The 25,782-nt window shown below is 39.6% G+C and overlaps 1 protein-coding gene across 1 annotated transcript in view; it reads right to left on the bottom strand.

The window, feature by feature from the left end:
* trps1 (trichorhinophalangeal syndrome I) overlaps window positions 1-5,099 on the bottom strand; it is a 104,030-nt gene extending 98,931 nt beyond the window's left edge. The window contains exon 1 of the mRNA XM_072370166.1: window positions 4,528-5,099. The gene's annotated coding sequence lies outside the window, so the exon portion shown is untranslated. The remainder of the gene's footprint in view (window positions 1-4,527) is intronic.
* Between the last annotated feature and the right edge of the window lie 20,683 nt (window positions 5,100-25,782).

Raw genomic sequence — 25,782 nt, 5'->3', positions numbered from 1 at the left:
TTTTATTTTTTCTTCTCACGCGCGCACAAAGAGACGTACGAGGTGCGAGCAGGTGTTGTGGGACGTAACATCACAAACTTATAGTGAGAAGAAAGTCTTTGTGGCAACACTGCTCCGCTGCTGCCTGCACCACCACCCTGGTGTCGTGCGTGTTTGACTCCACTCAATCACACTTGTCGGTTTCCACTGTATCGTGACAGAAGGATTTTTACCCTCTGGGATCAAAGAGAGAGAAGGAGAAAAAAAAAAAAAAGAAAAGTGTCCTATATTTAGGATTTACATCCCCACCCCACCCCCACCCCCCAACGATTTTTTTTTTTTTTTTTTTTTAAATAAACAAGATGAAAAAAGAATGATTTCACCCTAAACCTAGACCATGTGCTCATTATCTCAAGCAGGCCATCTAAAACACAGACGTTAAAAGTCTGAAATAGACCAAAGACATTAGAGACAAACTCAAGCCTAAACAAGACTGCACAAACCACAGGCAGAGTGGGGATGACATTTCGGGCATTTAGCAGCACTTTTTTTTCCAGACTGACTTCCAGTAAATGCAGCAAGAGAATAAAGTCAAAGCTCTGTATCGCCACGGTTACTGGCGGTTAATATAAAGTCATGAAAGACCTAAAGCCCAGACAGTGAAATAAGTTACAAACAACTGCGTCCTTGGGTTATGAGCAAAACGGGACAAGGGGTAATAAAAAAATACATTTTTTAAAGTGCTAGCCAGGGAGCCAAGTGCCAAGAGAGCCAGAAGCCTTGTAAAGAAAAGTTTTTCCCTTAAATAAACTATCCGTGACAAATGGGTGTTTTCCTTTATCCGAACTGCAGACAGATGAATAACGGCTGATTGCTCTAATAGATGCCATCTTTTCCTGTTTATGAGATACAGTGAGCGTTGGGACAGTTGTGATCAGAAATAAATGGGATTAGAAATTAGAAATAAATAGGAGCTGCGAGTTCAAATCAAGGCAAAGAGCAAATGGTTTTGCATCGGGGATGCTTGGCGAGCGTCAGCTGATAGCACTTGTAACAAACTGCTCGAGCGAGGCTTCCCCGCATATCTAATTACCTGACATAGATACAGAAAAAGGAAAGGGCCACAGCAGAACTGGAACTTCTCCAAACTATGTGGGAATCAACAATTAAATAGTTCACTCATCAGCAGACCAGTCGCAGAAGAACTGGTCTCAGGAAAAATCAACGAGAAGTCGAGGTCGCAACAAAAAAAAAAAAAACTCAAGAAAGGAAATAAATCAGTCATCAGTTCTTGTTATGAAAAGAAAGGGGGAAAAAAGCCAAAAGTACATGCATCAGTTTGGACCAGAAGGAGAACGACAGAGCAGAGGAATTTTCGGTTTATTTAAGGTTTTCCCTTAACCTTAAGTAACTGAAGCAAATAAGATGCTTTACCTCACATTAAACTTCTGCTGTAGCATGCTGAAGAGGAGCTACACGGGGGTTTGGTGGAGGTGTCGCAAACCTTCATCAATCCCATAAACTCCTTCCATGTTTTACTTCTTTTTCGAGGGTCGGTGGAAATATTCGATTTTTTTTTTTTTCACAGTGTAAAATTTACAATCTCATCGGGTTCTGTGAGGCAGCGAAAAACAGATCGCAGCTCGGCCACTGAAGTCACTTCTATTTTCCCCCCTAAAAGCTGCTCGGAGTAGGTTTGAGTCTCCTTTCCCACTCCGTCTGACGCTGGCCTTTTGCTGCTGGAGCGCCGTCCCGCTTTGAAACGACCAGAAACAAACACATGGCAGCCCGCAAAGGCACTACAGTTGTTCCTCGTGTCTTCCAGAACATCAAACCATCAATAAAACACGGGAGATACATTCCAGCTAGTTGAACAGGACATTTCTGACTTCCCTCACTCCATGTGCTCTCTCTGCCTCTCTCTCAGAACTTTCTCTCCTCGGAGCTCCACCACAGGGACTTCACATATTGCAGCCATATGAGTGAGCCGTGGCTGTCTCCAAGCACTTTGCTGTCTCCCACTCTGTCTCACACACACATACGGGAATGGGTTTTACAAGCAAGAGGCTCTCTTTAGGAAGTTGTCAACTGTTTTGACGTTTAATAGCAGCTACGAACAAGGCCGTAAGATACAATAATATCCAGTGTCTGGAAAGCGGAACATTTCAAAACGCTGCCGCACCGGATTGATACTTTGGAGGATCTCAGCGATGTTATGGAACGCTGTTAGAAGTTGTAAAAGTTTGAAATAGCAAGTTTAAGCTGTTTAAAGAGGGGGAATGCAGACGGATGGTGTGTCCGAGGCAAGGCAAAAAAACACTAACAGACAAGATGGACGTAAGAGGACTTCAAAGCAAAGCCTAGAAATATCAGCAGCTTAATTGGAAGTCTTTATGAGAAATGGAAGTCGATTAAAAGCACATGATCTTGATTTACTTCATGCCTCGACCTCCTGCGACGAGGATCAAAATCACTGAGTGATTATATCTCTGTTAGCTTTCAGAAAAGAGGCACAAGTAAAACCCGATCACACCGACAGGAATTTGAAGAAACATGTCACCGTGACACATACAAAGCAACGTCCAATGATGTGAAAATCCTCACTGGGAGTCTCCAACGTGGAACAGAACACACCGGAGCTTCTGTGACCCGATTAGGCTCGGGCAATATTTTCTAAACTTCTCGTTTCCCCCCCCCCCCCCCCCAAAAAAAGAAGAAAAAGCGAGATAAAAACGTGCCGCTGCTCTCCTCCTATCCTTTGTGTGAAACTTCCACTCAGCACCTCTCAGAATCAGACTGGTGTTGTTAGCATGCTGCAGGCGTTGCTGCGGCACAAACCAAACTTTCAAAAGTTCAACACATCGTCTCTCTCTCTCACTCAGGCGACCCTCGCCGTTTTCACGAGCCAGACAGATGCGTCCGGATAACTTTTCCCTCAAGCCCGTGGCTGAAAACCTGCCCGAGTCATCACTGGATTTTGAGCTCGGGGGAAACGTTTTAGAGCACGCAGGCGGCCAAAGCTCAAAAATACACTTTCAAACGTTACTTTTTGTGATCATTTCTGCGTGGCAGTGTCTGTGGCTTCGTTTTAAAACTTCACCTGGTTATCTAACGGGCTGCTCAATGGAATACAAAGTGAAAAGTCAAACAAGTGAGGGCCTGCTCTGCTTCTTTTTTTTTTTAAAAAAACACTGAGGTTATCTGCTGAATAAAAGTCGCTCCACGCAGCTCTTTAGAGGGCTAACTTTGGAGAATTCTGGTGAATTCTGGTGTAAAAAGCCTTCCTTGCAGTGTGTGCCTCATTGTACTGGCTTCACATACTCTGCTCTCCCCACTGAGTTGTCATGCCTACCCAGCTCCCTTATCTCAAAGGAACATCACAGTTTCTTACAACGAGGAGGAGGAGGAGGAGGAGGAGGAGGAGGCGGAGGGGGGAACTTTTTCAAAGTTGAGTGGAAATGCAACTCAGGCTTCCCGGCATCACTCACGAAACGTCCTGCAACGACAACAAATAAATAAACGCGCTCCACACCAGCTAACGTGCACGTGTTTTCTTTAACGATGATAAGAGGACACGTTTAGATGATCTTTAACAGCGAATCGCATCCACCACGCGCTCTCCGCAACAATGAGAGAGGTGCGAAGACCAGCGCCATATCGGTTGTAAACCATCTGTTTATCCAAAAAGTTTGCACCCCGGACTCCCACTTGCTCGCCCCATTTACACACACACACCCCACCCCACCAAAATGAACCACAAACACCCAAGTATTCATCTTTTAGGCGCTTTCCCTCTGTCCCTGCGACGTGCGTCACTCGGAGGATGAAGAAATCTGAACTTGAGAGCCAAGTTCGCACTCTTGATAAGGGGAGAAAAAAGTTATCAATGAAAACAAAAAGTAACACCCCAGCCCGATAGTTACACCGGAGTTACTCTGTTGTGACACATCACTCCCGAGTCGCCGGCTGCTCTCAGAGTAACCAGGGTGCCACTTCTCGTCAACTGAAGGCAAAAAAAGAGCAAGAATCAAAACTTAAGAGAAAGCACAAACCTACTTCAGGCGACTACTCCACGTCCCCTTGCTTGTTGGCTTCAAACGCAAGTCTTATATCAAAGAAGTAGCTGTTCCCGGTAGCCCCCCAATTTGTATTTGTGTAGCGTTTGAGTGTCCTAACCTAAATGTAAATTGCCATGTGAATTCAAAGCGGTGCTGCTCTCTTCCTCCCTCTCATTCAGCAGATCCCTCTTTCCTCACCGACGCCGCTCAGGCCGTTAGTTACATAAGACGCAAACCGACTGCTGCCCGTCGTAAAAACTACAAACGGCTAACAGCAACAATTTTGTCTCCTAATCACGCGGCTTCCTTTTAGGACGAACTAAATTCATCCTCCCACTTGTCCGAGGGCATGCATATCGCCATCTACAACTCCAGACCTGCATCGCCGATGTATATCTTCTTAAAAAAAAGCCCCTGCACCGCGTAGTGGAGTGGGGTTGTATGCATGGTGTGTATTTGTGTTGCTAGTGTTTCTTTTGGTGCTCCTTACCTGTTGATCAAAAATAAGCATTAGCCTCTTTTCTCTGTGTGTGTCTCTTTGAGCAGCCTGTTAAGATGGTGGCTGGCTGGCTGGCTGGCTGGCTGGCTCGTCTCTTTGTGGGGTTTTTGTTTGTTGATGATGTCGGACGGGGTGACTGTGTCTTGGCTGTCTCTTTTTTCTTTAGTCTGAGAGGGAAAGAGAGATAGTTAAGGCTTCACGGCGGCACATAAACTAGGCTAATGCCGACTGATTAGGGGGTGAGTTTGGCTCTGGTGTTGCAATATTCCGTCGGTATAGTTTGTTATTCTGCCGCCCGGATTTGCTGGCCACAGCAAACCAAAGCAGAGCAGCTCGTTATCTTTTTTCCTTTTTTTTTTTCGTTTTTCTTTTTTTTTTCTCAGACTAGTGTTATCGCTTTGCTGTGACAGGACCTCTCTGCCTGTCTCTCTGTAGGCTGTGAGCATTACGTCAGAGGAGGAAGACACAGCAGCTCTATTAATATCAAGAAGCCACCCGAAGACTGACTCTTAAAGTGACACGCACTCTTATCTCACTTATTTGCACGGTTGATACTAAACTGAGTCGACCACCTGAGTAAAGTCAAAAACACAGACTCTTAAAGCGACACACACGGTAATCCGAGTCGCACTTCTCGGGAATTGTTAGCAAAAAAATAAAGAAAGAAAAGTAAAAAAAAAACAGCCTTCTTTAAAGCTGCTCACTGTAAAGCTGTGATTAGTAATGAACCGAATAAATTACTCAACACCGAGACAACACCGACTCTTAAAGTTGCAGGAAGTAGGACTAACAAAGACATGTTCTTTAAAAGTATGCAGTTAAGAACAGTTTCTAATGGCCTTGCTAAAGGAGTTGTTGGGTTGTTACTACCTGACAATTAACTCTTTCTATGTATTTGAGCACGAAAGAGGAGGAAAGTAGAGCGGTGTTGTCATGGGTGCAGATCCCCCACCACCCCCACCCCCGTTTCTGAGAAACATGAATTGTCCCCCCCAATAAAAAGACCCTAAATGATTAAAAATGTTTTTTCAGACTTCACATTCTTTACATTTTAGATTCACATCTAAGAAGAAATGATTGAAATGGTGGAACAAATAATGTTTGACAAATATATTTCTGACTCCACATTTCTTACACACTGATGACATCAGCAGGCTTTAAACAAACGACCCCCTCAATCTTTCTCTCATGGAAAATGAGTAACTAATATAACATTTAAGTAAGCTGTGATAGTTTAGGACAAATAAACAAGAAATGTAAGCACAATAAATGATTCCCTGTGCAGTACTTTTTGAATATATGGCGAGTCTCTACAAAGTCATGATTTATGGTGGCATGGTATGAGTTGCATACAGGCAAAAAAAAATCACTTTTGTGTCCCCCCCCAATGAGAGTGCTCATTTGACAAAAAAAGGCAACGGTAAGTGATTCAACCTCGTTAAAGAAGCAAAAACATCGAGTTTGAGATAAGTGAAGGCAGAAAACAAAAAAAAAATGTTATGAGTTGCAGATGGAAATTGTTGGTGATGAAAATAAGGTATTTTTCCCCCTCGACAGCTAATTCAACCCACCAATAAATGCAATTTGTGAATAGATAGTAAGTGGATGTTATCTGAGATGGTTGCTTTCTCCAACATGTGCAACACACAGAAATGTATTCCCATGACTGCGCTGATCCATTTGAAGATTTTGGGCTTTTCCATCAAAAACATTTCTAATGTATTTTGTTAACTCAACTTGTTTAAATTAGTTTAAATCACCATTTATTCAAAAATATTTAACTATACTTGTAACGTAAGAAATGATTGTCTTAATGTAAGTTATAGCTCTACGAGTATCATACTGTTGTTACTGCAAAAGTCCCATTTGAACATGTTTTTTAATGTGTGTAAACCAAGCCAGTAAATATACTTTCCCATTGCACGTAGTAGCAGCTTTATAATTGGTGCTCTGGGAGTACAACGTACTGGTCCAGTCTACCTCTACCTCGCAGGGTTCAGGCATGTGTCGACAACCAAGTTGAAGGGATGGCATAAAACTGGACCCATCCAGGAGTATTTCTGATAAACAAGTCTCTGGTTGGGTTGCTGTTTTTCGTCAGACCTTGGGTGTCAGACCCACACAGCAGAGAGATAACAAGCTCCCAGCTGTCTTCACGACAGGTTAACAAATGAATGAATAAGCATTAAATTAATGTCTTCTCTTTTTGTGGAAAAGTTTCTGCTGTTAGGTTCAGAGCCTCCGTGGGAGATGTTACGCTCTGTTAAGGTGTGTTTCTGTAAAGAAAATCACAATTTCAACAGCACTTGCATACACCAAATGTTTTATTCACATTTATATTTCGAGTGTTTTTACAGAGGGCTTAGTTCATATATCATTAATAGTCTGATTAATATAACATTTCATTCCTAAAGTCGGAGGAATTTTCCCCCTTTTTTTGGTCTGTTAATAATATTGTTTTCCCAAATTCAGAGGGATAAAAGAGTAAGAAGAAGTGAGAAGTAAGCCAGCCATCCAATCAATGTACCTGCTTTATCCTGTTCTCGTTACAGTGAGCCTGGGGACTATCTCACTTGACAGTGGCCAAGGGGCAGGTCATATTCTGTGCAGGTCTCAAGACCATCTCAGGGCTAACCCAGAGAGACAAACAGCCATGTGGGCTCACACTATGGTCAGTTTAGAAACAGCCTTTAAATGACCTGAACCTACGAACACGAATAAAGAAAAGTTTCAAATGTGTAAACTTGTTCTTTACTTGCTCACTGTGCTCATTGGTTTTGCTTAATAGCACATGCCTCCATCTTAAATGTCACATTTATACTAAAGGCAATACATTGCCTGCATTACATAAATACATCTAAAAAAAACTAAACTGAATGTTCAGATCTCACCAGTTTGCCATCTTTTTTCTTCTTCCTTACAACTTATTGGGGTATTGTTGCCTTTAAATGTCATCATTGCCACAAATTTATTTGGTGCCTTTCTGTGTTTTTGCATGGAAACTTCCAAGTTTGCTGGTTCATAGATGAACCTCACTTAGAGCTTGAGGTACAAAGAGGGCAAATAGTTTAACTGAAAGTTGCTCTACAGCACCCCTGGTGGTCAAAACTCCTGCAAAGTAGCTTTAAGTCAGCTTCAAGACTCACATTCTTTTCTTTGGACTAAATAAAAACTGTAATAAACTGTATATAATATTTTAAATGTAATAAACGGTGGAAAGTCTTTTGTAAACTGTTACCCTTTGTGACTGTTGAACTGCACTGAGTGCTTCCATAAATGATAATACAGTACCACCACCACCACCTGCAGCACGCCAGGTTTAGGAAGACACTTGGTGATGTTATGTTGTAAAATCTGGCCAAAGAAAATATGAGAGAAATGACTCGTTTTGACCAGTATAAGCTCTTGGGTAGTTTTGCAGGTAGAGTTAATACTCCACATGTTTATCTTCAGCACAATCACAGCTGTTTAAAATGTGGAAAACAGATGGAAAACCCTCCTTAAGCAACTTCACGTATCCAAACTAAAGGCTCAAATTAAAAGCATCGGGTATCATAAAATTCTTAATAGAAAAAACAAAGACATAGAAAATAAATTAATAATCAGTCTTAACTAGATTTGATGTGATTTTCTTCCACAGTGGAGAGAAACAAGAGTCCTTGTATATTAGTAAGCCTTTTAAGTCGGGGCGTAAATTAAACAGAAGCCAGCATGATAGAAATCTTAATTGTTAATGATTTGTTAAGATGATCATTTACCATAATGTATGCAGATAAAGTTTAAGCAGAGGAAACAGCGTTATCTACATCAGCCTCCACTGTCCACTGAATCATATCAGATTTAATATTATCGCTAATGGACAAACAGGAAATTCTCCAAACAATAGTTATTCAGATGTTTTGGTCACGTGGAGATCATTTAATCACCTACATTTCTTTGTAGGTAGTATGAACTCAATATACTTTATGCTTGTTTTTTTTTTGTTTTGTTTAGTTTTTTTGGTCATCAGCTTTATTTAATTTGTTTCCACACACCTAGTTCTACATCACAGAACTGGTACTCTGGTGATTCATTTGCCTTTTGTGGATGCTTCTTTGTCCAAAAATCATGATTGCAATCACCTGTTGATATCCCCATTTTGAAATAACATTATCAGTTTCATTGTATTACATTTTTTTAAATCTTCATTTAAGCCCCATAATTGTCCCACAGGCCTGAAATGCAGAAGAAGTGGATTCATATGATATGATGTGATTTATCGATACTTTTTTCTGATATGCGGTTGCGTCATGGATAATTAGAATCTATGTCATTCTCTCACCCTCCCCCGCTCCGCTGTCTTCCCCTTTTTTCAATTATATCTTCAGGCAAGAAAACATGTGTCAAGATCTCTTGCTTGTTCTTTTTAAATTGATAGCGTTTATCTGGAATCAGAGGCTGTTTAAGCCAGAAGGAAAACAAAGCGTGAGTCAACATGATCAAAATCTCCGATTGCTGTTAATACATAAGATAATTTACCACAATGTATCTACTGGGGCGTCTGCAGATAAAACTTATGCAGGGAAACAGCCTCTGCTGTCTGCTTATAATCATATCTTATTTCATATTATCTCCAATGCGCACACTGGAAATTCTCCAGTTTAGAGTGCCAGGTGCATTCAGATGTTTCGTTACATGGAAATCCAGCCACATGTGTACAACATTAATGCTGTGAAACAGAAATTATCTGTTTTTCTCACCACTCGAGTAGGAATGGACAGTGAATCTCCTGGACTTTTTCAGACACTGCCCTTCAGAAGCTAAAGATAAGACCATTTTTGCCAACAGAAGCAACTCTGCAGCCTCCAACTGTACCCACCGCTGGAGTCATCACCTCCAGAGCAGTGTGGGCTCTGCACAGACCACAGCGAAAAATACCACTTTGAAGGAACACCTGCCATATGATGCAGTTCTTGTGTAAAACCTTGAATTTATTTATTTTTAAAATTCCCCACACAAGAGATCAAGTGCCATTGCAATCTTTTTATTCATAGCAAATGCTGCCATGCTGAAAATCATCATGCATCCAACATCATGTGAAATATACATTTAGTTAAGAAATACTGCTTTTGATGACTTGGCTTTTTGTCACGGACACGGGCTATTTTCTTTTGTATTGCTTCAGGTTTACCCCGATATTTTGTTGCTTCGGGTTGTCATTGCTGTGTTTGTACTTTTGCTTAAGGGATGTTGTCACATTCACTTTGTCTGATAAACCTCACCGAGCCTTCTGGAATAGGTTTGATTTCTGAGGTCTTTGTCTCATCCCTCACGTCAGCATTCAGTTACGTCTCTTTCCTTTGTCACAAAGGACTGTAGCTGAATCGTAAGGTCAGTGCTTTTTTAGATTACATATAAATCAAAAAGATGATGGGTCACCACAAAGTGTATATTTGCCAGCTATGTGACTATTCCAGTCGGAAAAATCCATTGAGTTAAGATTTGTCATTTGTTCACATAAAGTGTGGTTTATTTGTCATCAGATGATCATAAGTTCTCAGTTCTCGTGTGCCTTTACATGGGTTTTGATATTGGTAAGAAATAACCTTGGGCAATACGGATAAAATAAACTTGAGACCATTTTCAAATACAGTAGACGCCCTTATCTTAATCACTGAGCTGGAGAAAATGTTGTAATACTAACAAATGAATCCAACGTCTGCCTAATCAAAACTCTAAATGACAGACCAGCAACTTGATAACAGGTCAGTAATGACACACGAGGCGGTTTTAAAAAGGTTTCCAACCCTAATGTTTACAGACTGCTGTGCCACACAGTGGTAAACTTAGCCCTGTCCCAAATTTTTGGAGACATTTTGCTGCCACCTCATTCAAGATGAGAAAAATCAGCTATTCCATCTTTCATGGAAGAGCAAAAATGTCTAACTTTCAACATTTTATATGTCTTCTATGCTCAATTCTGAATAAAATATCGGTTTATGAGATTTGCAAATCGTTATCTTGTGTTTATTTCCAATTTACTCAGTACTGCAACCTTTTTTTGGAACTGAGGTAACCACACTGTATGGAATTTACCAAAGGAAAACAGAAAGAGAGCCTCATCGGTGTCCATGGATCAATGTACTTTTCCTCCTTACAGCCAGATGCTGGATTTTGCTGACCATAATCAGAGAATACAAAGAGGACAATGAATAAGTGGCTCTCAACATAACAACAACTATATGCCAAACATCAGCAATAATCATAAACCCTGTAATAACAACAAGAGCTCTCGAGTCAGCATTTATCAAAAACTGCATATCTGTATTTTGTGAGCAGGAAATACTTATTTTGTTTTGGGTTTGTGCACAAACCTTTTATATCCTAAGTGAGAAGTGGATCAAATAAAAAATGCTTTCATCAAACAGAAATATGAAATAGATACAAGGCAGCGTTATGGGTGCAAGACTGTGAAACACAAACCTATTTTTAAAAAAAACAACCATAAAAAGTGAACCTAAAAATAAAAAATAAAGTATTGACCTGTAAGCTTTAAAGAGAACATATGGAAACATAACTTCAGACCGTATAATTGGATGTCTGAAGTTACTAACAACCCAAAAACACAACCCTGGCATTTTGGTTTGGGTCCCATATATCAGAAAATGTGACACTCAGTGACCTTTCAAATTTGCAGGGTAGAGCTACGCTGCATTATAGGGTTATCCAACCTCATCCCTCTGTATCTCCACCTAACTTCATCTTCAGATGATGCTGCATTCATGGTGCCTCGGAAGTTGGAAACAGTTAAAACCATTTTGCGCTTGCTTTTTGCTTTGATAAAAACGTCAAATCTCACCATTGGTTGAACTTTGAGTTATGAATGAGCTGATAATGCTGTATCAGTATTTTTCTTTATCACGTTTTATATCCAGAGAAGGAAATCTGACTTTTAATTGGCATTCTTAGGAAGTTTTTTAAGGAAGTTGGAAATTCCAATTACTAATTTGTCATTGAGTGCATCATCAGAGCAGCTTGGTATAAAAACTAACAGTCAATATGAGTCATGAGATGGATTAATTATGAAATAAGTTCTCAGTGGTGTTATTAACTGGTAAACATCCATTATGATCTGTTTTAACAACTTAACAACCAACATCTGACAAGATGAGTAGCCTACCAGCCGTTCATGGTCGAACTGCAGATGAAATAAAAAGTAAGTATATGAGATTAAAAGCTGCCAGTCGCGTATTTTTCAGTGTGTTAACTGGTTCTCTCACACCATAATGACGTTCCCAAAGGGTTTTTAAGTGCGACAGATCTTAACTGAGATAGACCCTGAGGAACAGAGGGGCAGAGTGGAGTCGGGTGGGTCGCTCCACTCCCTAAACTGACCCACTCGAATAAAAGCGTAAATGTTTTCTCTGTGCGATTCACTCTTCACATAAAATAGGAAAATATCCATTAAATGCCATTCACAGTTTTATGTTAAATTGTTATAAATCCTGATTGTGTTTCACAGATGTAGGACTCTATGTAAACCTCGAATACAATGACATGATTTCAAGTTTGTTCCTGGTTGTTTAATGGACCTGTGTGGCAATTCTATGAAATTAATGCTCCCTTTATGGTTCCTTTGGAATTTCACAGTTTGAATGGGGAAAAGACTGGGACTTATAGTCACTTTGCAGCGGAGAGACAGATAGTGTTAGAATGAGGTTGTGGCCATGAGGTTGTGTTTAATGAGCTGGTAGGACCCTCTCCAGATTAAATAATAAATGGCTCTCAAGCATTTTATATTCAATTTGATGCTTTTTGGTTTTTAAAGTCTTTGTTTTTTAATTTTATGCATGTTCCATCGAGCTATCTTGCATCTCTCTCCTTTTGAAGTTCAGATCATCTTGGAACATGTTGCTGATGGAAAATGCTTGTCTTGTTTTTTTTTCCTGCCACTTTCCTCTGCTGCTGCGTGGTGATCTGAATTGTTTTGCAAAGCGCCTCCCCCGTTTTAATTTCTAAAACGTCACTTGTCATTCCATTCTCATTAGAGACATTGTGCTTTCAACAGTGCAGCCGAAGAAAAGAGGGGGAGCTAACAAAGCCGCTAGGCTGCTCTCAGAAATGGTCAGACCTTGAAATGCTGAGTCACTAAGACGTCCCACCCTTCTTTATATATTTTCCACATTAGACTCTTGATTTTTTTGTCAATTTCAAGACTTGCTCATATTTGTGTTTGCCAAAGTAAATTCATTTTCTCTTAAAAAAAATATATAACTTATTCATGCCCATGACCCTCACATTTCCATTGGCAAGAAAAAGTAAGATTTATTCAAGGCTTCCTTAATTTGATTCTGACAGTATTACTGTAATCTCTAACCTTGGCCACAGAAAACAGCAAACTCAATAGTGAATACTGAATGTTGACATAAACCTCAAAATATTGAAATAATTATTGGAGTATAAATCAGTTAACACTGAAGTGAAACCGCTATTTCAGAACAGAAATACTCTGTTATGACACAGAGGAACTGCAGAATCTAACTATCAGCCACAACAACTACCATCCAGACAGAAACTTTTACCACTCTTCCCAAAGCAACACTCCCTTTTATGTTAAATTCTTGCCAAGTGCTTTATCTGTAAGCTGGGCTGGGCCCAAAGAGTCTGAAAAATAGATGACTATTCCCTGTGGTGGTCCAGCTGGGAGACTGTAACCAGGATCATGACCACAGCCATTATTATCAGTGGAAGGAATGAGCCAAAAACCGTGGTCACAATTTCTAAGTAAGTGCTCTTTGTCACCACAGAAAAAGTGTTACGTGTTTAACGTATTTTTTCTTCATTCCTGTAGGGCTGAATTAAACCAGTATTTTAAAAAAAAGTCTTGCAAAGGAAAAAACTCACTCTACCAGTTAGTTGGCAAGATATAGAGAATAACGACAAAGAACTTTAAAAATTGAAGTTGCCTTCTCCAGCGTGTTTGACCTTTCAGATATAGGTGGATCTCTATCTTGTTGTCGTCTGACCCTCAGTAAAGGAGCTCTTTCTTATGGAGCTACATCATCTGCTCACACGGTCAAGCTGGCCTTCATTAAATGTGATGTTTCTGCGGAACTTCCAGAGGTTTTCTGTTTTGTTTTGCTTTCCTCTTCCATAAAGTCACAGGATGGTGTCAGGCTCAACTGATTAAATTCCATCGATAAATGTAGATAGCCGAGCAAGGCGAAAAGTTTGGCTCTGTGCTCTCGAGCTGTGTTGGGAGCCACTGATTAAGTGGCTGCACCACTGCAAACTGACTGAACTTACCAGCCCAGTAATCCAAGGAATAGTTTTCATACTGACTGATAATGCAGGACCCTTTAAATCTTATTAAGTGACAGCGTAGCCAGTATTGTACTTTTATTGTAAAAGGGGGGGATTGACTGCTCAAGGCCTTGAGAACAATTAAATACTAAGCTGCCATAAATGAGACGGGCTCTTGGTGGGGCAGATAGATGGATCTTTGCTGGATCATTAATGGGAAGAGGGCACCAGGCTTCAGTGTAGGAGGGTTACTGTTGTGGGCTGCTATCATGAGCTTGTCAAACCTCGCTGTGTCAAGGATGGACTGAAAAACAACTTTTAGTGTCTGGCCGATGCTGCATTTAAGCAGTGGCACAGGAAAAAGTCTGCAGCCTCCAGTGCACCCAAGGACTGCACTGCCAGGTTTGGCAGCAGAGGCATCAAAGATGACTAATTAATGAGCTGGGCCCCTTCTTCACCTGACACAAATCCTATCTAGAACTCAAATGTGAGAATAACCCGAAATGAAGCCAGTATACCTCTATGAACAGAAAAGCTACAGCTGCTGCTTCAGCAAATGCTGACTGTGAACAAAGTGACCATTTTCTTCACAATTCAACTCAAGAAGCAGCTCGGAGTGTTGATATTTTTAAAAGAAAGGTTAAGACCTACCTTTTTAGCAAAGCTGTTAATTGAATATCCTTTATTAGTGTTCTGTCACGTTTTATGTTTTGACATTCTTGTTTTCTGGTTCTTTCTTATGTTTTCAGGTTCTGGTCATGTTTTTCCCCCTGTAACTTAATCTCACTCCAAGTCACCTGTTTTCTGTTCTACAGCTGCACATCATCACCAATCACCTCCCCACAGTATATAGTTTCCTGGTTACCATCAATCATTGCAAAATCCTCTCTTCACTTACCGTCCATGTTTCATGCCACGTGTTACCAAGTAAGGTTTTGCCACCATAGCCACAGTATTATTGTCCATAGTCTTGTTAATCATAGCCTTGTTTGTTATTTAAACCATAGTAATAGTCTTGTTTTGTTTCTTGTTATTTCCTGCCACAGTTCTTTCATAGTTAAGTATTTTGATTATCCGGCTCAGCCGCGCTTTCTGTTTTGCCTCTGGAAATAAACCTTTAGAGTTTTTTTAAAACCTTTAAAGTCTGCATCTGGGTCCTCCCTTCTACGCACCACAGACGTGACATGTTCATAGTCAACATTTTACTTACATTTATATCCTTCTTAGTCTCTTATGTTAAAACTAGTTTTATCGTTTTCTGTTTTTTTTTTTTTTTTTACCAATTTATTTATTAACTACGTATTGAACACATTTATATTTTTGTACTATTAATGAATGTATTTTAATCCTTAACTCTTGTCTTTTCCATTCTTCTAATAATTTTTTTTATTATCATCTTATCCATATTTATTCAAACTTCCAGTGTTCTTGTTTCCTCAGTACTGTCAATGAAGGTTAAGACAGCGCTTTTAGAGAACATCACTCTGTGTATATTTGTGTGCATGTGAGTGTATGTCTATGTGGGATTTTGAGGTTTGGGAAATTGGAAAGGCATTTTTTAAATTTATATTTTATAAGCTATGTAAAGCACTTTGTGTTGCATCTTCTTTTTGTATGAAAAGTGCTTTAGAAATAAAGATTGATCATTATCATATTATAAAACCACATGGACTGAATGGCAATCACTGTAAAGAAGGTTGTCTGTGCTGCTGATTTAAAGGCAGCTCTTATTACAAGAGCAAGAACAAGTGAGTAGGGAAAGACCCTTTGAATTTATTTGAATTTAAATAACTGTCTAATTGTCCAATTTCTAAGTTTAAGCTGTGAGCATTGTATTAGTTAAGAAACAGAAAAAAATGTGCCCACAGTGCAATGTCTTGTCTGCTTTTCCACCAGCATGGGATGGTCCAGGGTTGACCAATGACAGAACTGTCTTCAGGTGAACTTCTTCACCGACTGCATCCACTCAGAGCATCGCTGTCATCACGGCCTGGGATACATGACGGAGTGTATCTGTTCTGTAAAGCCCCTTTCAGACATGCAGTGCTTTCTTTTAATCCTTTCATCTGGTGACAACTGAATGTGTCGGTGTCGTGTGTGAACGACAACTCCTTTTCAAATATCAGTTGTACCTCATTGGCGAAAAGCTGTTCTCTTTGGTAATTCACACATGCTAGCCAGATCAGGATCAGCCCCACATCAGTGTGTGTTACACACATCAAGCCGCCATTGCAAAATCAGCTAAGTAAGGACAGCATTGCTGGTTTGAGCGCTGTGTTCCGTGTTCTTGCATGCATCCCGGTTTAAAAAGAAAGCCACGTGTGAAATGGTCTGCCCTTTTGCTGCTTCTCTGTAACATTTTGAAAGAGAAATCTAACAAAGTCAGACCAAGTAGCATCACTTTCAAGTGTGAACTGCTTTTACAATAATAACAACAGCTTTGAGTTACTTCAGCTTTGAGTTAGCTCCAGCTTCTATGTTGTTTGACCATATATCAGTATTTTTCAACTGTCCCCATCCAAAGCTATTGTGTTGGTTAGCTTGATATGATTTTTTATCGCAGAGCAATGTGCTGTTGTGAGAAAACTTTGACGCTAAAGGGATTCTTGATACAAGATAGAATAAGATAGATAACAGACCTTTATTCATCCCACGAGAGGAGATTCCAAAAAGCCACAGCAGCAGAAGAGTAAAGAATAGCACACGGTACTGGAAAACAGCAGTAACGCTGTGGACACACCATCCTCAGGTGAAATAAAAATCACAATTTCTCTAGTTGACAACTGCGCTGTTACTGTTGCACAATTAATCCTACAGGATTATAACATAGAAGCAGAAGCTTAAACATGGAGAAATGTGATATTCTCAGCCGCTTCCTTTTATAGAACCACTGGCACGCTAATATGAAACGCTGTTGCAACATGGCATGCTGTCAGAAAACTGTGACTGTGTAAAGACTACGTTGCAATTTGTGAAGTGTCAAATCTCGTGCAATCTGCTTCCATCACTTTCAAAGACATGTCTGAATGTCTCTGAGAGTGACTGATGCCTGAATGTTGGAACACTGTTGCTTTAACAGATTGATGAAGCCATTAAAATTATGCATGTGTGAAAAGGACCAAAGCTTAAGAAAATGCAGATTTAGCCCTTTATTGATGAATTAATTATTGAGCATATGTAGCGATGTTGAACATCGACTTTGCAAGGGTGGCAATGCAAATTTTTATGACAATGCCTTTTATTCTCTTAATGCCTTTTATGACAGATTTGAATCTGTAGTGTCACCAGTCACTGAAAGCTTTTCACAACATCACAGATGAGCCCTCCTACAGTACAGATGAGATCAGAGGAAAACCATTTGGATTATGCTCTTTGGGTCAGCATAACATTGGAAACTGAAGCACCAGAGAGCGCCGATTTGTCCGTGTAGCAGGAGTTCTAACTCCTACGAAATGATTGGGTTGATGGTGACACCAGTCTCATTTTAAAACTGGACATCCTCCCTCAGGTTAACTTAACAAGGCTTCCTAAACTCAGCACGGCTCTTAACATGACTGCGTGGAAATTACACCTAAGAAAGGAGAAATACTTTAAGAGACTTCCTTACAAGAATTCTGCTCTCATCAACAACAGAACAGAAAACAAGTTAAATCTGGTAATATGTGCAAATATGTGCAAAACAATACAGCTCACATTATCTGCCCTGAATTTTTTAATACTTGTTAAATCAAAAAATTTGGAGAAGTGGACATCACGTGATCGTTGTAAGTCATTTAATTCTTAATCTTGGGCACTTCTAGGAAGGGGATGACAGTGAAGCTAGAACAACACCTAAAAGAGAAAACACTATGTTTTTCAATATGACAACACATGAGATCCAGCTGCACGTGTTCGAGCCAGAATCAGATTCAGAATACCACAGTGAGCAGCATCACAAAGAACCATCACAAAGAAAATTACAGCAGGATGTCACTGTTTGATAAATATGCTCAGTACCTGCAACTGTAGAGTAACTTTGTGCTCCGTTCACACCATCTACGCCAACGCAACACAGACTTTTGAAGCAGTTTTCCTCAGCATTTGCAGTTCAGATTTGTGTCTTTTAGCATTGAACAGTGTCGACCGTCAGTTTCAGTCTCATGCAAAGCCGGCTTCATATTGGGTCTTGTTCCTAAAACAGTCGTCCGTGTAGTGTAGCAATCAACTACAAACCTTTTCCTAACTGTGTTGCTGGCCAGGGAAAACAAACCGTATTCACTGATCCAACATTACTGGGTCTTTGGGGAAGCGGAAAATGGTCAATTTGCCCTCACAACAAAAAACACATTTCCTTGAAGACATCTCTGAAGCAAAAACAAAGTACTGTGCTCTGAAAAGTACTAGTACTAGCAGATCACTTGATCCTTCTGGCGCAATTACTTCTAGCTCCCATGGGTGTGCACTCCTGCCTTTCATTCACTCTAATGTGTAAGTGAAAAGCTTGTAAGCGAGAGTTTGAGGTTAATGGATAAATCCAGGTCCTTCTGCATAAAAGTTCTAAAACATGGGATGGCTTCATTGAGGTTTGGGTGATAATATGTCACTTTAACACTGCAGATAAGCCAGAAAACACATGTCATGGCACCTTAAAGCTGAGTACTCCTGTTTCGGAGGAAATTGGCAAACTACAATAGATAGAGGTGTAGTGTCAGGTGTGGCATAAAGGCAACAGGACAGGCGACAGTGAAGTCATTTACCCCTTAGAGGACAATGAGAGCCACCAGAATCAGCATTTAGAAAAAATGACGATAGCAATAATAAAGATAAAAAGAATAACTGGCGTGGTCATATAGGTATTTCACTGTTTCTCATTGTTATTTAAACTAATGAGTCCTTCATATGGAACCTTTGTGGATTTGTGTGTGTGTCAAAAGACAGAGCACACAGACAGTCTAATGGCCCTCACGAGTCTCTAAGCTGTCACAGTTCCATCATTTTGACAAATGCCTCAGAGCTCTGGTTCATGGCATCTTTCCTTGTACCAGAGCATAAATTCAACAAGCTGCTGCAAAGGGCAAAAAGAACTAGAGGAATATGGAGCTTTATCCACAGCTCAAAGATTCTGGGATCTCTTAACGCCATGCGGTGGCTGTTTTTTTCACGAACTGTAATGCAGCTTGTGCTAACAGCGAATGCCAGCTTTGCCGACCCAGTGAAGTATTTATGTTAAGATTTTGTTGCATTGCTATATATGTTTGTGATGTTTCAAAGCAGTGTTATGATGGTCAGAATGACTTCACCTACATCAGTCAAGATGATGGCAGACATATCTATAAAACTGTAACTGACAGGGTGTTTAATTAGGAGCAAAGCTGCAAAGCAGCCAGTGCACAATGACAACAGTATTATTATTTAAACTCTGGCAGGAATTGATTAAATAGGGAAAAGGTTGTGGTTTAAAGCCTTGACTGTTAGTCCTTCACCTTACATGCCAATCCACAACTCTCATCACTTTGCAGCACATAAATGTAGTGTTTCATTCATATGAAAACTAAAAAAAAATAGAAAAAGCTACCCCTGACCATGAGCCAAGCTGCAAGGTTTATAACAGTTTATTAAAGCAGTTTATTAAATCTCATTTTCAGGCAGCAGGGTTGAAACATGCAGCATTTATATATCATACATCTCATATGCAGCACAGACTATTGTTTTCAATACAAAGTATAGAATATATATATTCTGAGGACACGCACAACTGATGCACCAATCGAATGCAGGATACACGAGGCATCCATGATACACATATGTGACAAGTAGTTAATAAGTATATTTCCAGCCTAAGAGGAGCTGTTCATGTCACCAATTGACAGAAAATAAATACAAAGCTGTTGTATCTAAAACGATCATCATTTTGTTTTTTATTGTTAACCTGGCAAATAACTGAAAAATGTTAGAAGACAGCTTCAGTTTGTCATCTATCCATACAAGTAGGAGAGATGACAACTTGTATATATATATATATATATATATATATATATATATATATATATATAATGAGTCAAACTTTTAACAAGTTGAATTCAGCTTCCAGAATTAAAACAAATAAATCCTCTTCCTTTGCAAAATATGTAGTTTTTTTGCCTTTGGAGACTACTCGAGGAGTATGGACAGATCAGTGTCAAGTATGCACGTAGATGAAAAGAACAATAAAAAAAAACTATGAGATCTACATCCATTAGTTATTAACATAAAATCCAGTGTCAGTATGAAAGCCAAAGCCTGTGAAAATGAATGGCGTAATAGAGCTTTTATTCACCCATTATATATTTCTTGATACATTTTCCTAAGGCTCTTTTCTTTGAGAGGTTTCACTTCACAGAGTCATCAATCACAAACAGCCCGATCGAATAAAACCCATCCCGCAGAGTATAATATTTTCTGAATATTTGTTCAGCGGCGGTAAAATCAAGAGTTTTGTAATTATATCACTGAGTTTGAGAATGGAACATTTTCCATAAAATGAATTTATACAGCGGAGTTGCTTTGAGATTTTAGAGGGCTGGGTTTCATATAAAGAGAGGAGGAGAACAGGGGAACAAATGTGAGATACTGTTAAATGGAAAGCATGACTTGTGAAGAGTAAGTCTGGTTTCAGTTTACATGCTGCTTGGCTGCTGTTGCATCCAAATGTCAGTATAAAATTTATAGATTCAACATACACACTTCTGCTCACAAATCAACAGACTGCCTGTCTTTTTCTCTCTCTCCGTGGCTCTTCTCTCCCTGCCATTTGCTCATTGTGTCCCACAGCTTTTAGACACAAGTAGGACACACATACGAACAGAAAGGCTCTTTGTCTGGACTTGATTGAAAAAGGTGATTTTAAACACAGAGGCTTTTAGTAAAAGTACAGATATAAATCTTTGTGGTTCCCACTGTGACATACAGCATTAACAGCTAGAAAAAACGCTATTCTCTGCTATCAAAATATATAAAGCATTTGTGTTGTTGTTTTTGGTTTGAATACAGAGAAAAAACAACAAACTATATTGATTAAGTTCCCCTCCCTGTTGCTTAAATAACCCACTTTGGATAGACATCACTTCCTCCGAAATTATTGCAGCAATCCCCCATCTGCACAGTCACAAAATTTACACAAAGAATTATCCTTTTAAACATGGATCCTCATGTTACTGGGATTTGGACACCAGCAGGTAACTTAAAGCTCTTCAAATGATGTAAGGACATACTGAGATTATAGAAAAACCAACTATGATGCCTGATTGTCAGTTTGAATCAGTTCAGTCTTTAGGCATTTGGTTTTTGTTGTAACTGAAAACGTACACTGATTTAACACCAAAAGCCGCGTGTTTAAACAGGTTTCTTAAATGCAAGTGCCTCGCTATAACAAGCGGATTAAATCCTCAACCGTTGCCAGTAGTAGCGTAGCTGAGGGCTACAACAAATACAGAACTGAGGTTAGGTCAAGTAACTACAACTGCCTCCCAGACAAGCCTGCAAGTTACAACAACTCGATCAGAGAGGATTGTATCCTGCAGGCTGAGTTAGGCCACAGTTTTGGATAAGTAAAATTTTCTGAGAAAATGAGGTTAGCTTATTTTTTTTTCCTGTACCTCAGATGTTAGACCTACACAGCCATGCTGAGACTGAGCTGCCTGACAGTTAAAATCAGTCAGTCTTGTCCTGTCTCATCTGAAACTTGTTGCTATCCTTGTCAGAGCCCCTTTATATGTTAGTATAACGTAAATTAGCAATGGAAGCAGAGTAGGTTTTGAGCAACATGTTTGTTTCAAAAACCTGTCTATCAACTGTACATGAATGACGTGACCAATCACAAAAAAGATCACTTCAAAAGAAAACAGACTGAGAAGTAAAGCAGAATAATTTCACAGCTCAAATCTTGTGAATTCAGCACTGCTTAATTTACTTAAATGGATGAGCCGCCCCTGGTAAATGTGTGTTCCCATAAAAGAAGAGAGAGCTTTGACAACACTTTTAGCCTTATTGTGTTCCAGTCAATGCAGATCACGGCTGAAGCCGATTGATACCTGTTGCTGTAGGTGAAAGTCAGATGTCAGGGGTTATTTGTGTTGGGGTTTTTTTATGGTTTGTTTGTTCTCTTTTACACCACCTAAAAACCGGTTTCCTCTCTTTTATCCACACACATATTTTTCCTAATTTCTTGCAGTTTTGAAACAATATAGACTTTAGTCCTGTTGCTCTTTTTTAATCTGCTATAACAATTTAGAAATAGAAAGCATTTCAATAAAGGTCGTTATAGACAAACTTTAATTGCAAATACACTAGGTATGCCTGACATCAGCTCTGACTGATACCACTGGGATTATTTGTGTTTTCCACTGTATAGGAGTTGCCCGCTGCTCTGTCAGAGAAGGGAGCTGGCATACCCATCGTCTTCAGAGTTTTTTTGGCAGTGACTCTGAGCGCAGGATACCACAGCTGGACTGGAATATTCTGTTTACAGGTTTACTCACACTGACAGGCTGGCTCAATGCTGTGGTATTAAAGAAAACAGTTTATGCCAAATAAAAAGAGATTTTCCGTGCTCAAAACAGTTTTGGTACAAAAAGAGACCAAAGATAACGACCAAAACTGAGTGCATACGTGACTGCAGAAGGCCTAATTGCAGCATATCTCAAGATAAAAACGATTCCATTTTTATTTGACTAAAATATCGTGTCTTTCTACCATTAAACTCTTCTCTGTTTGTTATAATATTATGATTTTAGTTTGCGCAAGCACGCAAATACATAGGCATTATAATTTGCTCGGGGATGGCAGTTGTGACAGCAACACAGCTGCATGTCTGTGTGTGCATGTCTCCTGCACTAAGTCTCTGGTAGAGTCAAACAATAGGACTGTTATACTGGTAAAACCACTTGCTCAGCCCCTGCCTGCTCCTCACATTTTCCATCTTCCTATGTTCTCTTACTTTGGTCCTTCTTCATCGCCTCTTCTCCACTTTCCGCTCACAAGAGATGAGAGGTGATGTAGCTCATCTATATTTATACCTAACTTAGCTGAATCTTCTTTGCAGCAAATCTAAAATCGTTTCCATGATATAACCTAACATGGAACAAACAACTATGTTTGAAAAAAAGATCCTCTGAATACAAAAGTAAAAATGAACGTAAAAAATTGGGGAAACCTGACATTTGTTGCTGGAAATGCAACACATTTACTGTAACTGCCACTCAGAATCTTTTTTTTTTTCATTTGAATTTTCTACATTTTATGATTCCAGATGTGTTTATTTCTCTAGCCAAGCATTGGATGTGCTTATGTTAAAGTCCGCTGTGTAACTAATTACTCATGGCTCGTTTCATTGTGTTTTATCTGCCCTTCAGCTCCATTTACCAGCTCGTTTCACAACTTTAATCAAACCAATACATATACAACGTGTCAGGATAATGCCCTTTTTAAATCTGAAGTTGATGTGGAAGAGCTCCAAATGTATATCTACTCGCTCAGTTCATTTGCAACTGAAAGGAACTCAGTGTGAGAAAGGAAACTTGAAACGACTCTTTTGGCAGCTTTGTTACAGAGAGATGTGGCATGGGTGAAAACTACTCTCTGGAAGGTAAGATGAATTTATAAAGCAAAATAAAACCAAAAACAACTAAATAATAATCTGCTTTTTTGTTGTTGTTGTTTTTTTGTGTGTCACAAGGGTTTTATATGAACTACATGTAATCCTGCTATAAGAAAGTCGATCAGATCATTAGGCACACAAACGATCTTTGGTATCATGAGGTTTAGTTCACTTTAAATATATACTATTTAGAGCACAGTCTTTGAATTAAATTATCTGCACAGGTAGGGGTAAAAAAAAATCAAAGGTAAAAACCAACATGGACTGGATTTGTAAGTTGGTTTCAACAAAGCAGCCAGAATACTCTTTAGCATTGATCTATAAAGAATCGTCCACACAAAGAACAACAACTATGGTAATAGTTATAATGATATTTAGCCATGATTAACATGGTATTAGGATGAAAAATGCACATAAGAAGGCGTCAAATTACTTGTAACACCCCACAAAGCAGTATTTGGAGCACTTGTAGCCTCTGAATTTTGTTCTCATCTGTTATCTTCTGATGATTGCTGGGATATATTAACAAAATGCTGATGCATATAAAAGAAGGAATAAAATATTCCCTTAAAGAAGATAGGTCTTGCAACAGAGTGGTAGATTTTCTTAACCCCTTATGTCTTAGTAAAAGTTTGTGAACCATCAACATCCCGTTTTCTTTTTCTGCGAAACATGCAACAAGTCATTGAAGTCTGTTTTTGAGTCTGGGCACATCAATGCTCACTGAAAGTTAAGTTATAGATGCTGTGGATATCGTCATTGCAGTTACTGCCCTTTGCTGAATGGCTAGATCACCTTTCTTCCCAAAAATACACCTTTATTTGATGTTTTGACAATGGTTTAGGGAAGTTCTGTCTATGAAGTGGGTCCAAAATGTCCCACAAGTGTTTAACTGAGTTGAGAGCTACTGACTGTAAAGGCCATAGCATATGATTCGTATAAAAACTTGTCCAACTACTCTCTGGCCTTTTGGGCCTGCTGGCCGGTGCCCATGTTTTTTTTGCATCAGTGAACCAGCATGAAGAACCAGCAGCAACAAAACTGTTACCCCTGCCATGTCTCCTCACATCGCCTGTCTAGTGCAAAAAAAAAGCAAAGATCACGTCCAACTGTTAGCTTCACCTACTTCAAGTGTGCACAACAGGACACAATTCACTGCCACAGAAGGGGGTGGTAGTGAGCAAGCTATTTGATAATGGAAAACCAGAAGACTGCTTCAATAAAAACACCAACAAAGCAGTATTAGCTTGGTGTTTTTTGCTAATGTCATCAAGAGCTGATCTCTTCTGAACACAGCTTTCAGTTGGTGTAGGTTTCATTCCACATGGCCATGTTCTTGCAAAAAGTCTTACTTTGGAGAGATGAAGATGACACATGACATGTTGAGTTGATCGTTTGCCTGTCGCCTCCCTTCTCGTGCTCTAATTTGCAGCACTGCAGTCAATTAGGGTGATCTCTGTTGCTGGGAAAAAACAGAACAGAACAAAACTTCAGCTGGGACTGACAGTGGCAGGGGTGTGTTATGCCACGAAAAGGCAAGGTCACAGTTGACATTCCCACAAATCAGTTATCGGCGTGGTGTAAAAACATAAATAAATATCTCTTCCTATGTAATTTTTGAGTAATTACATCCCTCACTGACTTTCTTGGTCGCATGCAGAAGGCGTGCACGTCTGTTTTCCAGACACGTAACACTGTTGCAGTAATGTCATGGTTATCAAACGTGCACCTCGACCCTGATCTTCCATTTTATGCCCTCCACGTATCTAAATGTGCATGTAAGTGTTAGTTCTGAAGCGCCAGCAAATTTAGCAGCCTTTCTATTTCTGAGGCCTTCTGTCATTAGTGCCGCAAGAAGGAACTTTTTTTTTTTCAAAGTGACTCTAATCTTCTTTTGACATTTAAAAACTGTATCACTCCATACCGCACAGTGTCTTGTTTGACCTGCCTGTACTTTTCAGTTGTCTGTCTGTAGTTTCAAGGCTCAATATGTTGGCTGTCTTTCACTTTTCCTTGTCAAGACTGAGGTGGATTTATGAGGTGAAATTGATACAGAGCAAGGGATTTAACCTCCATCCACTATCTGGTCAATTTAGTTTAGTAAGAGGAGCAGCAGTAATAAGTAATAAGTTGTCCACTCAGTGAATGATGGCAAGCAACAATGTAGATACTCTTTCCTGTATAAACATAATTCGTTTCCTGGAATCTAACAACCAAAATCACATGGGGATTAATAAATCCAGACCTCCCAAAACACAACTGCACACAGAGCATCAGGTTAAGTCAAGTGTGCTATAAACAAAGTTGATGAGGGGAACAATGGCATAATTCATTAATGCACACACACACAC

Source organism: Leuresthes tenuis, unplaced genomic scaffold, assembly GCF_036924035.1.
Source record: "Leuresthes tenuis unplaced genomic scaffold, fLeuTen1.0.hap1 SCAF_18, whole genome shotgun sequence".
Lineage (NCBI taxonomy): Eukaryota > Metazoa > Chordata > Actinopteri > Atheriniformes > Atherinopsidae > Leuresthes > Leuresthes tenuis.
The sequence above is the reverse complement of the archived record's forward strand: the minus strand, read 5'-3'. Positions and strand labels throughout refer to the sequence as shown.